The sequence below is a fragment of the Galeopterus variegatus genome, unplaced genomic scaffold (genome assembly GCF_000696425.1).
Source record: "Galeopterus variegatus unplaced genomic scaffold, G_variegatus-3.0.2 Scaffold1633, whole genome shotgun sequence".
NCBI lineage: Eukaryota > Metazoa > Chordata > Mammalia > Dermoptera > Cynocephalidae > Galeopterus > Galeopterus variegatus.
The window spans coordinates 283830-298804 of record NW_007727744.1 but is presented as its reverse complement, the minus strand read 5'-3'; positions in this window follow the sequence as shown (position 1 = coordinate 298804).

Here is a 14975-nt window from a genome sequence, read left to right as displayed (position 1 = left end):
TTCCGACATCAAAGTGACAAGAGCCAGCAGCATGCCTCGTTCTTGGATTCTCTGGCAGCTGCAGATGACACAGAGGCAGAAGAGTTTCCTAAGCCGCTTCCACCCAAGTATCCCATTCCATGGCTAACTGCCAGGACTGCACACCACCAGGCAGACGCTGGATAACATCTGAGGAGTAGTTTCTAAACGCCACTCCAGATGGAGGGAGAGAAGAAACACAATCTCCAGTACTCCTCTCCACTACAAAAGACTGCCCTCAAATCAATACCAGCCAGCCTGGCTCTGTAGATGGCAAAGTGGCAGGAATATTAGAGTTGTATAAATTCAATGGCAGCTGCAGTCAGTCACAATTCTGAAAGAAGCACAAGATGCTGCAAGTCAGATGTGATATTTGCTACAAGTTTTGGGAAAGCTAACCTAGTCAAAGATCAATGCAGTGACCCTGGCTGGTGCAGAGTATTGTAGCAAAGTTGCTAACTGCTGAGGAAACAAAGCTGCTATGCATGCTGAGTCTGTACTGCCTCCGGGTTCAAAATTGGTTTAAATTACTGCATGATCAAATTAATCCAGGACATGTCTGGTTGTCTTTCAATTATTAAAGGGAAATTCCATCATTTTCTAAGGCAAAAGGAATTGTCCTCTCCCACCCTCCCATGCTGTGACTGACCTCATTTCTTCTAGTGCACTGTCTCCCAAGGTCCAACCTAAATACCCTCCAAATGAGATGGAGCTATAATTTTCCTCCAAAACTCTTAGAGAAAAGATGTTATCTACAAATAAAGTAGATTTCTATAAAAGGGATATCAGAGAATAAAAATTCCGAGTTATCTTAAGAGTACAGATTTTCATATAAAAAAGTGAGAAAACCCAATGCTGCCCTAATTCAGAGTTATGTTTTGCACATGCCTGGTCTCCCATATAGGAATTATCAGTTCTCATCACATCTGGTCTTCAGTATCACTCCGTGAGTACCTGGCTTGGAGTAAGCAGGCATCCCTCTCCAACCGACCATTTGTCTGTATGCCAGGCTCTTTGCCAAGCACTATGAAACCTGACATAAGCCAGAGACATAGTGATCATAACCTTTTAAGTCTCTGTCTGCCTTTGAAATAAGGGGCAGAAGAAAACCAACAAGTTTCAGCCAGTGGTGCACAAGATCAGAGCACGACACGACCCTAGTGGGCAGGAGCAGCAGGGAAGGACTCCAGAGGACCAGGCTGCAACTGGGCTTAAGTGACCCACAAGAGTTAGGCAGGTGGAGAAGAGGGAACAGGCATCCCAGACTGAAGGAAAACCAGCATGGACTAAGGCTGAGAGGAATTCAAGTAGTACATAAGAAATAAGAAAAACCCTTCTCTGAAAGATCAGTGAAGCCAACTTTGGGGCATAGTACACTAGGCTGTCAGTGCCCCATGGACAGGGGCTTTGTCTGTTATGTTCACTAAAGTATCCTCAGGGCCTGGACCAGTGCCTGGCAGATGGTGCTCACCCCCAAAACAGTTTTGTCTGGTTTCTTTGCTTTTTTTCTGTTTATAAAATTGATAGATGCTCATTGTAAAACAAAAAGAAAAAGAAAAAGAAAAAAAACCTCAAGCAATTCAGAAAAGCTGAGTAAGACACTAGTCTTTGGAAATGTCCCTACCTGCCACCAATGTGGTCAACCAATCCAACAGCGTCATTCTTGCAATTCCTAAAGCAGTGTTCTGAAAGAACATTTCAGGAGTCCCAACTCTCAGAGACTTACGTACTCAAGAATGAATACTTAGTTATTTGTTTTATACACAATGTCACTTAATATGCTAAAAAGAAATAGAGCTACCTCTCTTCTTTGTCAATAGAAACAATAATGCAATCCGAAGGACTCGCGTGACCCCGCTCTTTCTGAATCATTTGACAAAAGTGCTGGAAAAGTTCCTCTTTCCGAGCGTCTCTGCCACCGGCATCATCTGAAAAACATCGATGCATTGGTGCTTTTGCATGGCCAAAAAGTAGTCGCTGAAGGTTTTCAGGGTCTCCTTACAAAAAGGTAAATGAAAGACAACACCTCTACATGGAACAGACAAGAAACTATAAGTAGAATCTCAACAGGATTCTTACCTAACTGGAAGTACTGGTATCGCTCAAGGTTATCTTCATTCCCTTTGGAATAATCAGCCACATTCCCCCATAATTCTTCAGTGCTGTTGGACAAGTGAAAATATTTTTTCAAATATTTTGCAGGTATATGTGCCCCCAAAAGCTGAAAAATGAATACCAGATCACCTAGCATGATCTATAGACACTTAAAGCTGTGCCTACTTAGAGATAAAATGTCAGTCAATAATCTGTTCTCATTTTAGAATATTATGAGTTTCTAGGATTTTATTCCCTTTCCCATTCATTTCTTCTTGCCTGCTGTGATGAAAACTACTATGTGGAGCCACTCATCCTTGTCAAATAAAACTCTTAGATTTGATAGACAGACAGATTAGGTAGGAATATACATTCATACTTTAGTGTGTTTCATCTAAAGGATACTAAATAATTTTATCAGAAATGTTGATCTTTAGGGGGAAGAAGACACAACAATCACAACAATTCCTTGAACTTGTTAAGACAAGTGAACAGATATGATGGGGGGGGATGGGAGAGAGGGAGGGGAAAGAGGAACGAGTAAAGGGACATGAAAATCAACTACAATGTATATTGAGACGTAAAAATTTTTTAAAAGAGAGATGTTGATCTTTAAATGAAGGGCCACTCATCTCTGAAGGTCTTCATCATATATGGGTAAAAAGTGAATCAATGAGATCTGCTCCCTTTACTCCTAACCAGTCCACAGCTCCTGTGAGCAAGCTATTTTCCCTTGCTAAAGGCATGTAAAATAGTGCACAGAGGCTGGGTAATCTATTAACCATCTAAAGTGGTCCCCTTTGCTGTGATTTAACAGAAAAAAAAAGGGAAAATTAGATGCACTCTGTACCCTAAATCAGACATTTTTACTGTGGTTCCCCAGTACCCAGACTCCAATGTTTCTGTCCACAAGGAACATCCTGCCAGGGAGAGAGCCACCTTGGCAGGCAGCAATTAGCTGTTTTCTCACAAGAGGCATCACGCAGCATGGCAAAGCAGCCATGGAATGTTCTCCGTCAAACCGTGATGATTCAGCAAGCTGCCAATAGGCATCAATCCCCGTGCTTCTCCCCTTTATGCTTTGCATCTGGGTTCCTGTCCACATCTAACCTCCTGACAGACTTTTATATGCAAAGCTGATACCTAAGTTCATGCTTCCCCTACTGCCCTGAGACTCCTGAGCTACAGAGAATGCTTCCCTCGTCCAAGCAGGCTTCGTCTTTGCCTTCTGTCTTTGACAAACACTGCCCATTGATTCTAGAGGACACTCTTTAAGCTACATGCTTTCTCTAACCCTTGCCACATTTCATTCTTGATGTCCTTCCTTCAAACTTTACACACTTTCTTTTAATGAAGTGGCAGGCAAACTCCCCACTACCACCAAGTAATTAGAGGGGACTAGGAGGTGCACGAGAAGCTGGCCATCCAGGAAAGATACATACAATGTTGAAATTGCAACTGCCTGGGTTTGAGTCTTAGCTCTGACACTTACTAGCTGGGCAACCTTGAAGGAGTTACTTAACGCCACCATGCCTCTTTCCTCACCTGTAAAATGGGGATTATTAACAGAACCTACCTCTTAGTGTTATGAAGATTAAATGAGTTAATAGAGGTGAAGCCCTTAGAATGGTGTCTGATGCAGAGTAGGCCTCAATAGATGTTAGCCATTATCATCCATCTCTGCCTTCAGGTTTCTTTCAGAATAGGGCCAAGAAAATCTCTCCTTTAGAAGATCGCCCGATGATGCAGGCATTCTAGATCTGATTTTCAGGAAATGTTACCTGAGAGAAACTAACTTCCATTAACAGTCACTCCTGAATTCAATACTTCCAAGCACTTCCACAGCTGAGGAAAGCATTTTTCAATTCTGAATTATTAATCTAATCTGACACAAATCTCATCTTTAATGCAGGCAAGAGAGAGGCCCTGTCAAGGTTCATACATATAAAAATCAATTCAAATACAGTACAAGGAAAACTGCTCTTACCAAAACTACAGAGAAAGATCCAAGGCAAGAATCTTGACCTGCCATGTTGATTTACCTATTTAGCTACTTAGAGGAACTCCACTGCTGAATGTGAAAGATGGAGTAAACAAAATAAAGTAGCCTCCAAAAGTGATTTACATACTCTGGAATTCTACATAGACTACACAGTGGTTAAAAACAACGGGGCTGAATAATCCTCCATGACATACTGTTGAGTAAAAGAAACAAGTTCCAGAACGATATACAAGTGTGAACCATTTAAGTTTAAAAACCAAGGGAAATGTGACTATACACAGTGGCATCCTGGAGCTGGCTCATAGCAGTTCACAAGTGCTGACTGTTAAATTCTCAGGAATTTTGTGAGCTGTTAAACAAAATAAAATACAAAAACTTATAATGAAATAAATCATGTTAAAAACAGAGCTAATAAATATTTTTTTTAATTAAAAGTAATAATAAAAAAGGGGGAAAATTGGAAGAATTCTGAAAAGGGATTTTAATTTTTTATCAGATGCTTTTACATGTCTATCCATTCCTAGGGTAAAAAACAAACTATTTTTAAGTGACTTATATTTATGTTTGGCTCTGGAGTACTGACTTGTCTCACAATAACAAAAATTTGCATTTTTGAGCATGTACCAATAGTTAGATGGTAGCACAAAAAAGGTGTGGAGGTGTGGGAAGAAGGGAGTTGAGGGCCTTCTACAGATAACCTGCAAAGTGGGTAACCTACCAGAGCTGACTGAAAAACACCACAAAGGAAAGGCCTGTGGGGCTGAGTCCCTTCAGTCCATGCATGTATTTTAGTTACTAGAATCCAAATGACTATGGGAAGATAAAAGTTAAAGCAGAATGGCTTAATATGATCAACTCGACCTGAGGGACTTCCCAAAAGCAAATATTAATAACATCAATTTTAACAAACACCTAAGTCTGCACAGTAAGAACACACTTGAATTACTACTAAAGCTTTTAGCAAATTGAGCCACAACAATAAAATTTTACCTTAGCATGTCTTCGCCCTCCTTTAAGTAGCCCTCTTGGGGAGAATAAGAAGTTGGTGGAAAAGGTTCATATGGCTTACTCCTAAAAAACCAACAAAGACAAAATTACACTTAAGAAGAAATTATTTCCCATAGTACATACATTAGTTTCCATAGTTCTGGTATACTCAAAGGTGATTAAATCTTCAGTTAAACTGGATTTTAAAAACTTGAACTATTGCTTTTCTCCATATTTTTTGCAGAACCTCTATTCTATTTTGTAATGTCTATTTCTATTTTTGTTCAGTTTGTTTATTCAACTGCTTTTTGCAGAATTGACATTTGAAGGTACAGCTCTATCAGGAGACCATTATAAACTCCCCAGCAGAAAGGACCTCCAGCATAATGAATCTCATTGGCTCAACTGAACTGAACCACACCTGAAAGCGCATATGTAATGCTGGTAGTGTTTGGCAATCATAACAACAAGAATCACTGGTTTTGCTTAAAAGTTCTCTTTGATAGATGCTCCACCAACATCACCATAGATTTTCATGGATTATCTGTCACCTTAACCTATCTGACACTGACTCCACAACAGAGCTTATGAAAGAAATTCCTAAATGATTTGAGTGCATCAATTCCAAGTGTTAAACATCCTCTAGTGAGCCCACTGTTATAAACAGTTACATGCCAAATACATTTTGACATACATAGCCACCATCCTCCTCATTTAAGAGTTATGTGATTAACATAAATCTAAACCTAAGAAAAAAATAAGGGATAAAACCTAAGGAGAAAAGTGCCTGCTCCAAACTGCTAGCTGAAGGAGGGAGACAAGGGGCTAAACAAGATTAACTATCATGAATTTGGACTGAGAGGGTTAAAGAGTTATTAGAAAGCATTCCATTTCCAAAAAGGATGAGCACAGATGCTCCACTCGACCCTCTCCTCGATGATCCTCGCCAAGTTTGAAGGCCATGAGAAGGAAGAAGCAGATGGTTCAATGTGAGGAAGTCAAAAGGAAGTTGCATTTGCCTTATTTGGCTTCCTAGCAACTAAACTGGATGATGCCAAGAAAGCCAGCCGGCTCTAAGGAGAGACACCACAGGGTATTTGCAACCCAGCGGTCGGGCAGAGCAGAGAAGGCCTCATGACACCCCCACCTGGCAAAACAAATCCTGTGCCTACCATCACCCACCCTTCCCATTTCCCGCGCTGTTCCAGCTCCAGACTACCAGACCACGCTAATGCCAATAACCTGACTACTCATTTCAGGACAACCTTTCAAACTCCAGTGATATCAGATGAGCAGTTTGGCACAGCCATCAGAGAATAACTCCCCATTTCTCCACAGGAGAAGCCCATGCACTCTTAACACACTTTGGCCAGATGGACAAAGGATTCCTCAGGCCGAAAGGCAGTGTCCTTGCCACCCGTGCTCAAACACTGTGGCCCAAGCGCTGAGAAGGCAGGTGGCATATACTAGCTAGGATCCCAGAAGCCCAAGAAACATCCCTCTTGGAGCCACAGTATGTTCCTGCTCTTGTCCTTAAAAACAGACTAAGTAGACCCTAAGGAGGCTAGGGATTCCCAAACGGGCTGTGTTGAGAAATTACATTCAAGCAAGAATTTCCTTGGTGGAAGTACATAAATATGCACATGAAATACATCCCCACTATAGCACAAATGGCCAAACCAAGGCTTGGACATTATTAAACATTGCAAGGTCACCCTGAGCCTTGGCAATGACACTGCACTTTGCCATATTCTCTGTGGCTGCCCTCTAACTGGTGGCACCCAACAAACTTCAGTTCCTCTTCTAGTGACTTAGTGGGTAGCAGGCCAACCACTGCCAGAGAGAGAAAACAGAATTTGTAATTACAAATACACATTGGGCAATTAGTACATTATCTCAGATGTTCAATGAATGAAGATGTTTACAATACATTTTTCTTAAGTTTTATAACAACTGTGCAACTGGGTAGCATCAACCTCTCCACATACACTTTTTAAAAACAGATGAGGAATCTGAGGCTCAGGTCATATGACTTTCCACAGAGCTAAGCTGTGAAGCCCAAATTCAAATCCAGGTGGGTCTGACTCTAAAACCCAGGCTCCTTTTAATGCTTCACAGTCCAGAAACTCTGGGCTTTAGCCAGGAAGTCTGCAAGTAAGAAATGTAGGAAAAGCAATGAAAGGACAAGTAGGAGGGATAAAATTATTGCCATTTCACATTTTTTATGGAAAGTAAATTAGCATAGGCATAAAACAATTCTCATTTGAGAACATGAAGAGGAAGAGGGAGAGTTCCAGGGTGAAACGGCTGCCTGCCCATGCCTTTCCCGGCCACATTACACCAAGTGACCAGCCTTCTGGAGGAACCACCTAAGGAGAAGCGATTCAAAACTCAGGCCTCAAGGCTGATGCAGAGAAAACAGAACTCTCACACACTACTGGTGGAAATATAAATGGTATAATCACCTCAGAAAACAGTTTGGCAGCTTCTTAAAAAGTAAAACATTTACCTACCATATTACCCAGCTAGTCCACTCCTAGATATTTAACCAATAAAAATGAAAGTACATGTCCACACAAAAACTTGTACATGACGGTTCATAGCAGCTTTATTTGTAAGCACCAAAACTGGAAATGACCAAAATGTCCATCAACAGGTCAACAAAAACACTAATGATGCTTCCATGCCTTAGTCCGTACAGGCTGTCACAACAAAATGCCACAGACTGGGTAGCTTAAACAACAGAAATTTATTTTGTCCCAGTTCTGGAGGCTGTAAGTCCAAGATCAGGGTGACAGAATGGTCAGGTCCCAGTGAGGGCTCTCTTCCTGGCCTGCAGACAGCTGCCTTCTTGCTGTGTCCTCACATGGCAGAAAGAGAAAGAGAAAGAGACCTCTCTCTCTTCCTCTTCTTTTTTTTTTTTTTTTTTTCCTTTTTTGTCTTTTTTTCGTGACCGGCAACAGATCACAACCCGCAGTGTCGCGCCCGTACCGGACTGGGACCGGCAACAGGATCGCAACCCTCGGTGTTGCCCCCGCACCTCGCTCAGCCAGTGAGCGGCCGGTCTGTATGTGGGATCCGAACCCTCGGCGGGAGTGCTGCCGCGCTTCCCAAGCGGCGCACTGTAGCAGTGCGCCACCTCTCTTCCTCTTCTTTTTTTTTTTTTTTCCTTTTTTGTCTTTTTTTCGTGACCGGCAACAGATCACAACCCGCAGTGTCGCGCCCGTACCGGACTGGGACCGGCAACAGGATCGCAACCCTCGGTGTTGCCCCCGCACCTCGCTCAGCCAGTGAGCGGCCGGTCTGTATGTGGGATCCGAACCCTCGGCGGGAGTGCTGCCGCGCTTCCCAAGCGGCGCACTGTAGCAGTGCGCCACCTCTCTTCCTCTTCTTATATGGCCAACAATCATATGGGATTCGGACCCCACCCTTACGACCTCATTTAACCTTAATTACCTCCTAAAAGCCCTGTCTCCAAATACAATCACATTGGGGTTTAGGGCTTCTACATATGAATTGGGGGTGGGGGAGCACAGAACTCAGTCCATAATACCATATAATGGAGTACTACTCAGCAATAAAGAAATGAAGGACTGATACACCCAATATGGACGAATCTCAAAATAATTATGCTGAAAGAAGCCAATCCCCACCAAGAGTATTTTCTATATGATTCCATTTATATAATTTATAGGAAATTACATATATAAAATATGAGAGCACTGCAAAAAGTTCATGGAAAAATTGAATTAAAAGATAACACAAATCCTTCCATGAATTTTTTGGAGACCCCTCATATATATATAAATTTACATAAAATTCCATAAAATGCAAACTAATCTATAGTGATAAAAAGTGACAGATCAGTTGTTGCCTGGGGATGAGGAGGAAGGGGAATAGATTATACAGAGGCCCGAGAAAACTTTGCAAGTTGATAAATATGTTCATTATCTGGACTGTAGTGATAGTCTGACATCCATAGGCCAAAACACAAATTGTACATTTTAAACATGTGCAGCATATTATTACATGTCAAAATCATAAGTCAATAATTATAAAATTGTCATTTTATAAATAAAATTATAAAAAATAATGCTGAAAAAATCTAGGCCTCTTTCCTGTTCCAGTTTTCTCCTTCTTTAACATTAGTACGTTTTGATGTGTTTCAAGTTTTTGTGCTGGTCATAAATAATTTAGATTCTGATGTCTTTACACAGAGACACTGAAACGCTTCCCTCACAGTTTCAAATTAAATGTACATGTCACTCCCAAAGCCTCCAGGAACACTAGTATGATCATTTTTAACGTTTTACTGTTGTATCTCAATTTTCTCAACTTATAAGACAGCTGATCTATTAAATTCTCAAGGTAGAACCCACAAGGGATAAATTTTAAAATTAAAAAGATTTTTAAGAATCTCCTCTTAGAAGTTCCATCATAATTTCAAATTTCACTGAAAACAATTTGAATTTTAATGCTCCTCTGGAGAACTGTCAATCAAGCCTCCAGAAATAGAAAAAGAGTAACATGGCACTGTAAAATGGACACAAAGCAAAAAGAGTCACAGGTTCCTTCCATAATACTCTAAAATAATCAGGAGTCAAAACGCAGCTAAATATAGTCTTACAATGCCACACACCCTCCTAGGTGTTTACCCAACTGATTTGAAAACGAACAACTGCACAAAAACGTGCATGCAAATGTTCGTAGCAGCTTTATTCATAATCACCAAAACTTGGAAGCAACCAAGATGCTTTTCAATAGATGAAAGGATAAACAAATTGTGGTACATCCATTCAATGGAAAATTATTGTGATAAAAGGAAATGAACTATCAAACCACAAAAAGACATGAATGAATCTTAAATGCATATCACAAAGTGAAAAAAGTCTAAAAAGGCTACGTACTATATGATTCCAGTTAGATGACATTGTGGAAAAGGCAAAACTATAGAAACAGTGAAAACATCAGTGGTTGTCAAGGGTTTGAGGAGTTAAATAGGTTAAGCACAAGGTTTTTGCAGGGTGGTGAAACTATTCTGTAAAATTGGTAATGGTGGATACATGACACTATGTACTTGCCAAAACCCATTAACCTTTACAACATAAAAAGTAAACCTTGATGTATGTAAATTTTTAAAAAACCATTTAAGGGCCGGCCCGGTGGCGCACTGCTACAGTGCGCCGCTTGGGAAGTGCGGTGGCGCTCCCGCCGAGGGTTCGGATCCCACATACAGACCGGCCGCTCACTGGCTGAGTGAGGTGCGGGAGCAACACCAAGGGTTGCGATCCCGTAGCCGGTCCCGGTCCGGTAAGGGCGCGACACTGAGGGTTGCGATCCGTTGCCGGTCACGAAAAAAGACAAAAAGGAAAAAAAATAAAAATAAAAAAAAATAAAAATAAAAAACCATTTAAGAAATCAGGAGGATCCCAGGATAGAATACAGTATGTGACAAAACAATTACAAATTTTATTTTAAATATATGAAATAAGCTCACTGAGTGGTTAGGAGGTAAGGTGCTCGCTCAACTTTGTATGAAGCTTTGTACAAAAACAGGTAGGTACGGTTTGGCCAGAGGCTGTAGTTTGGACTGATGCTCTAAAGCCTAACAATGCCCTCTAGTGGGAACTTTTAAGGCCTGTGAAAGGAGGGCCATGATGACATGGGCTCTCTGCCACAAGGAAGAAGGCCACACCCACGGATTTGCCCGCATCTCGCACAGAGTCAACGCCAAAGTCCTCATCAGGACCTAGAAGGTTACCGATGATCTGGGTTCCCACAACTGCTACCTGTCTGACCTAACTCTCTAGCTTGACCTTATTCTCCCAACAGGATCCTCCTGGTCCTCTCCTGCAGGGCCTTGTCCCTTGCTGTGCCCTCTGTCTCGAACACATGTCCCCCAGCTTCCCACATGGCATGCTCTCTCCCATCCAGTGTTCTGCCCAAAGCTCATCTTCTCAGTAGGGTCATTCTCAGCCTCCCATCACCTGCGCTCCTGTCCCTCTAATCTGGCTTTCCTTTTCTCCACTTCATTCATCAACACCTGATACACAATGTACACACATACGCATTGTCTTCACTATTATTAATTGAAGTCTATACTTCATTCAGATTTCCTCAATTTTTACCTAGCATCTTTTCCATTCCAGGATCCCATTTAGGATATCAAATTACATTGAGTCATCACATCTCCTTAGAGTCTTCTTGGCTGTGGCAATTTCTCAGCTGTTCCTTGTTTTCGATGGCCTTGACGGCCTTGGTCACAAACTACTATGCTCGCTTATTTGTGTATTACCTAATCCCTAGTAGGAAGGTAAGCTCCTAGAAGACAGGGACTTTGTCTGTCTGTTCACTCTGTTTCCCAGCAACTAGAACAGTGCTTGTCACAGCACAGGTGTGTGATGAATACCTGCCGCAAGAATCAATGTACTAAGTGAGCGGTTTCGAGCTTTAGGTTTCAGAGAGCCCAGTCCTTCTCATGTTGTACATAAAAACATTTAGGACTTGAGTGATTAGGTAACTTGCTAGTTAGAGGAATCAGCACTAGAACCTCCTCCACCTTTTGTGACTACCACATCCAGAAGGCCCACACTTGGCTCACTTAGGAGAGTGTAGTGCCACTAACACTAAGGTCAGGGTTTGGATCCCCATACCGGCCAGCTGCCAAAAAACAGACAGAAAGCTCACACTTCATCCCACACTAAGACCCCTCAGTCACCATCCACCCAACACTTCCAGCTGTCCCACAGGGAGACTTGTGAGCTGAGCATTGTTCTCAGCAACCTCGACAGCTCTTTCTGTGTAACAGTGTTAAAGTGGGTCAATGACTTGAATATTTTATTGCCTTTTGCCCTTATTATTTTACAAATACAAGTGAAAAACAGAAGAAAGAAAATGCTGAAACTAGTAATTGGGAGGAGGCATCTAGGGAATGCATATGATGAACAGGAGCGAGATCTTTCAGGCCAAACCAGATGCTTCTTAAGCCCTGGTGGATCACCTAAAACCCATGCAAAGTGCTAGAAAACCCTATTGAAGGCTGTGTGTAAATGGAGACACATGATAAGGGACTGGATAGTATTTCCTCCACCTCTTTGAATATGCCACATGTTAGATAGGTTGACAGTTTTCTTCTTACTCACTCCTCCTTAGCATCTTTTCAGGAAAAGATACCAGGGATTCCCTGCTCATTACACCTGTCTGGTAACCTTTCAATTTGTGTTTTAGAGACACCTGTGTGAGCTGGGAATCCAATTTCATTTATTCATAAATAACTGTCGAGCACCTAAAATTTACTAAGCATGTGCTTCACAATGTACTTGCTCACCCAGTGCCCAGCACACTGCATGCTCTAAATAAATACATACAGAACATGTGAAAAGGTTTCACTTCCTCAAATAGGAGAGTAAATGCCTATCAATACTAACCCCACTGGCCTAGAGACAAGTCTACATATTCCTCTAAAATTCTAGCCTTCAAAAAAGCACACAACTGAGACAACAATCAAATTTACAAAGCCAACCCAGAACTTGATCTCAATTACACCATATACCATATTCAAGAGGTGTTATCAGTGGGAATTAATGCCATTTCCAAAAAATTAACAACAATAGTGAAAACTGTTATAAGAATTTTAAAATTTCTTGAAAGGGAGAAAAAAATGAAGTGATTCAAACCTTTACCAGATATGAACAATATGGAAAGCGTTAGTGTTGTCAGATTACTCCTTTGCAGTAAAAGGGAAGTGACCTTATACATCGAGAGAGCTATCTAATGCACCGTTCCCCTGTTCCATCACACTCACAAACACAACATGACAACAGGATATATGACTTGAGTCTTCAATAAAAACTTTAACTTCCTCTAAAGTAAAACAATTTCCAAGTGTCACTTTAAACATTCAGTATATTCTATGTTGTGAATTTAACTGTCCCCCAAAACAATAAGTTGGAGTCCTAACCTCTAGTACCTGTGAATATGACCTGATGTGCCTGCCGTATTTTGCACCTGTGGATTCAACCAACCGCAGATCAAAAATACTTGGAAAAAACCACAATAATAAATAACAATACAACAATTAAAAAATACCAAATAATACAATCTAACAACTATTTACATAGTGTTTACATTGTATTAGGTATTATAAGTAATCTAGAAATGATTTAAAGTATACAAGAGGATGTGTGTAGGTTATATACAAATCTACATCATTTTATATCAGGACTTGAGCATCCACGGATTTTGGTATCTATAGGAGTCCTAGAATGAATCCCCTGTGGATACTGAGAGATGACTCTATTTGAAAATATGGTCTTTACAGATGTAATCAAGTTAAAATGGTCATACTGGATTAGGGTGGGTTCTAATCCAATGACTAGTGTCATTGGGAAATTTGCACACAGAAGAAAATTTGGATACAAAGACAGAGAGAAAAATGCCGTGTGACAATGGAGGCAGGAATGGGAGTGATGCAGCTACAAGCCAGGGGACACAGGGGTTGCCAGTGACCACCAGAAGCTAGGAGAAAGGCATGGAACATTCTCCCTCAGAGCCTCCAGAAGGAAGCAACCATACTGACACTTTGATTTCTGACTTCTACCCTCCAGAATGGTGAGAGAATAAATCCCTGTTTTTTTAAGCCACCCAGCTTGTGGTACTTTGTTATGGCAGCCCTAGGAAACAATAAACTCTAATTCTTTCAGGGTCCTGTGGGCATTTGCAAAAAGAAACTAAGATGAGACTGGAGGAAATACTGGGGCTGAGTACCACATTCTTCCAGCCAGTTAGTATTAACTTAACAGTTGCTTGGTCATGTTTGGTTTATAGAACCTACTTTCATGCACCAATGTAACTAGAAATGTTACACATACACATAAATATATATGTATATATACATGCATCATTAACCATATTCAGATTATACTAATGAAGAATATCTCATTCCAGGACACTCAAAAGTATTTGATAAATACATGAAAAGGAACTTATCATGATGAGCAATTCCCAATTCTGTACTTTTGATGTCCAGAGATTTCCCCAGGAAAATTCTGATCGCTGTAGTATTAAGACGGTTGGTGTTAAAGACCAGGCCAGCTATGCAGGTCCCATCAGGTAATCTTGACTTTCCATAAAGGTCTCCGCAGGTCCTCATCTTTGCAAGTTAAGAAGCCTCATATTTTCCCAAATCAGAGGTAAATTTACATATTTCAAGCATGTGAAACTCAGGCACTTAGGAAACTTATGTGTTTTTATCCTATCTTCTTCCAAAGGGATCTATCCAAAAAAGTTGATTCACGTATGGTTATATCTTATTATCCAGCAATGCTGAGATGCAAGATAGTTCATAACAAATAAACACACACACACACACACACACACAGCACCAAAGTTCTTCATTTTAACCTCTTCTAATGGGCCTTTCCAAAACGTACGAACCCCATCCCATTCTTCTTTAACAGGTGGAATAGTCTTTCATCATTTATCTGTTTCTTGACTACTCAAGATCAATTATGACCATCACTACTACATTTTCTCAAGTGTAAGATCAGCAATTTTCATTCATAGCTGAATTTAGGGATTTTTCTTACAGGGAACGTATACATTTAACGTTGTGCATTTCCCTCTTAAAAGTTACTATTAAGATGAATGGTTATGTTTCCAAATGGAACTGTATCTCAGAATAATCAAACAGTTCGTGACAAATATTACTGAAGTAGTCCAGCTAATAAGGAATGAAAGAATAACAGATAATATAAAACCTTTAGCTTCTAATGAACTAATAGACCCTAAAAAAGATCATCAATGGTTACTAACAACAGAAACAGAGAGACAACCAGGCACTAGGTACCTCCCAATGGAAGTGAACATCACCTAT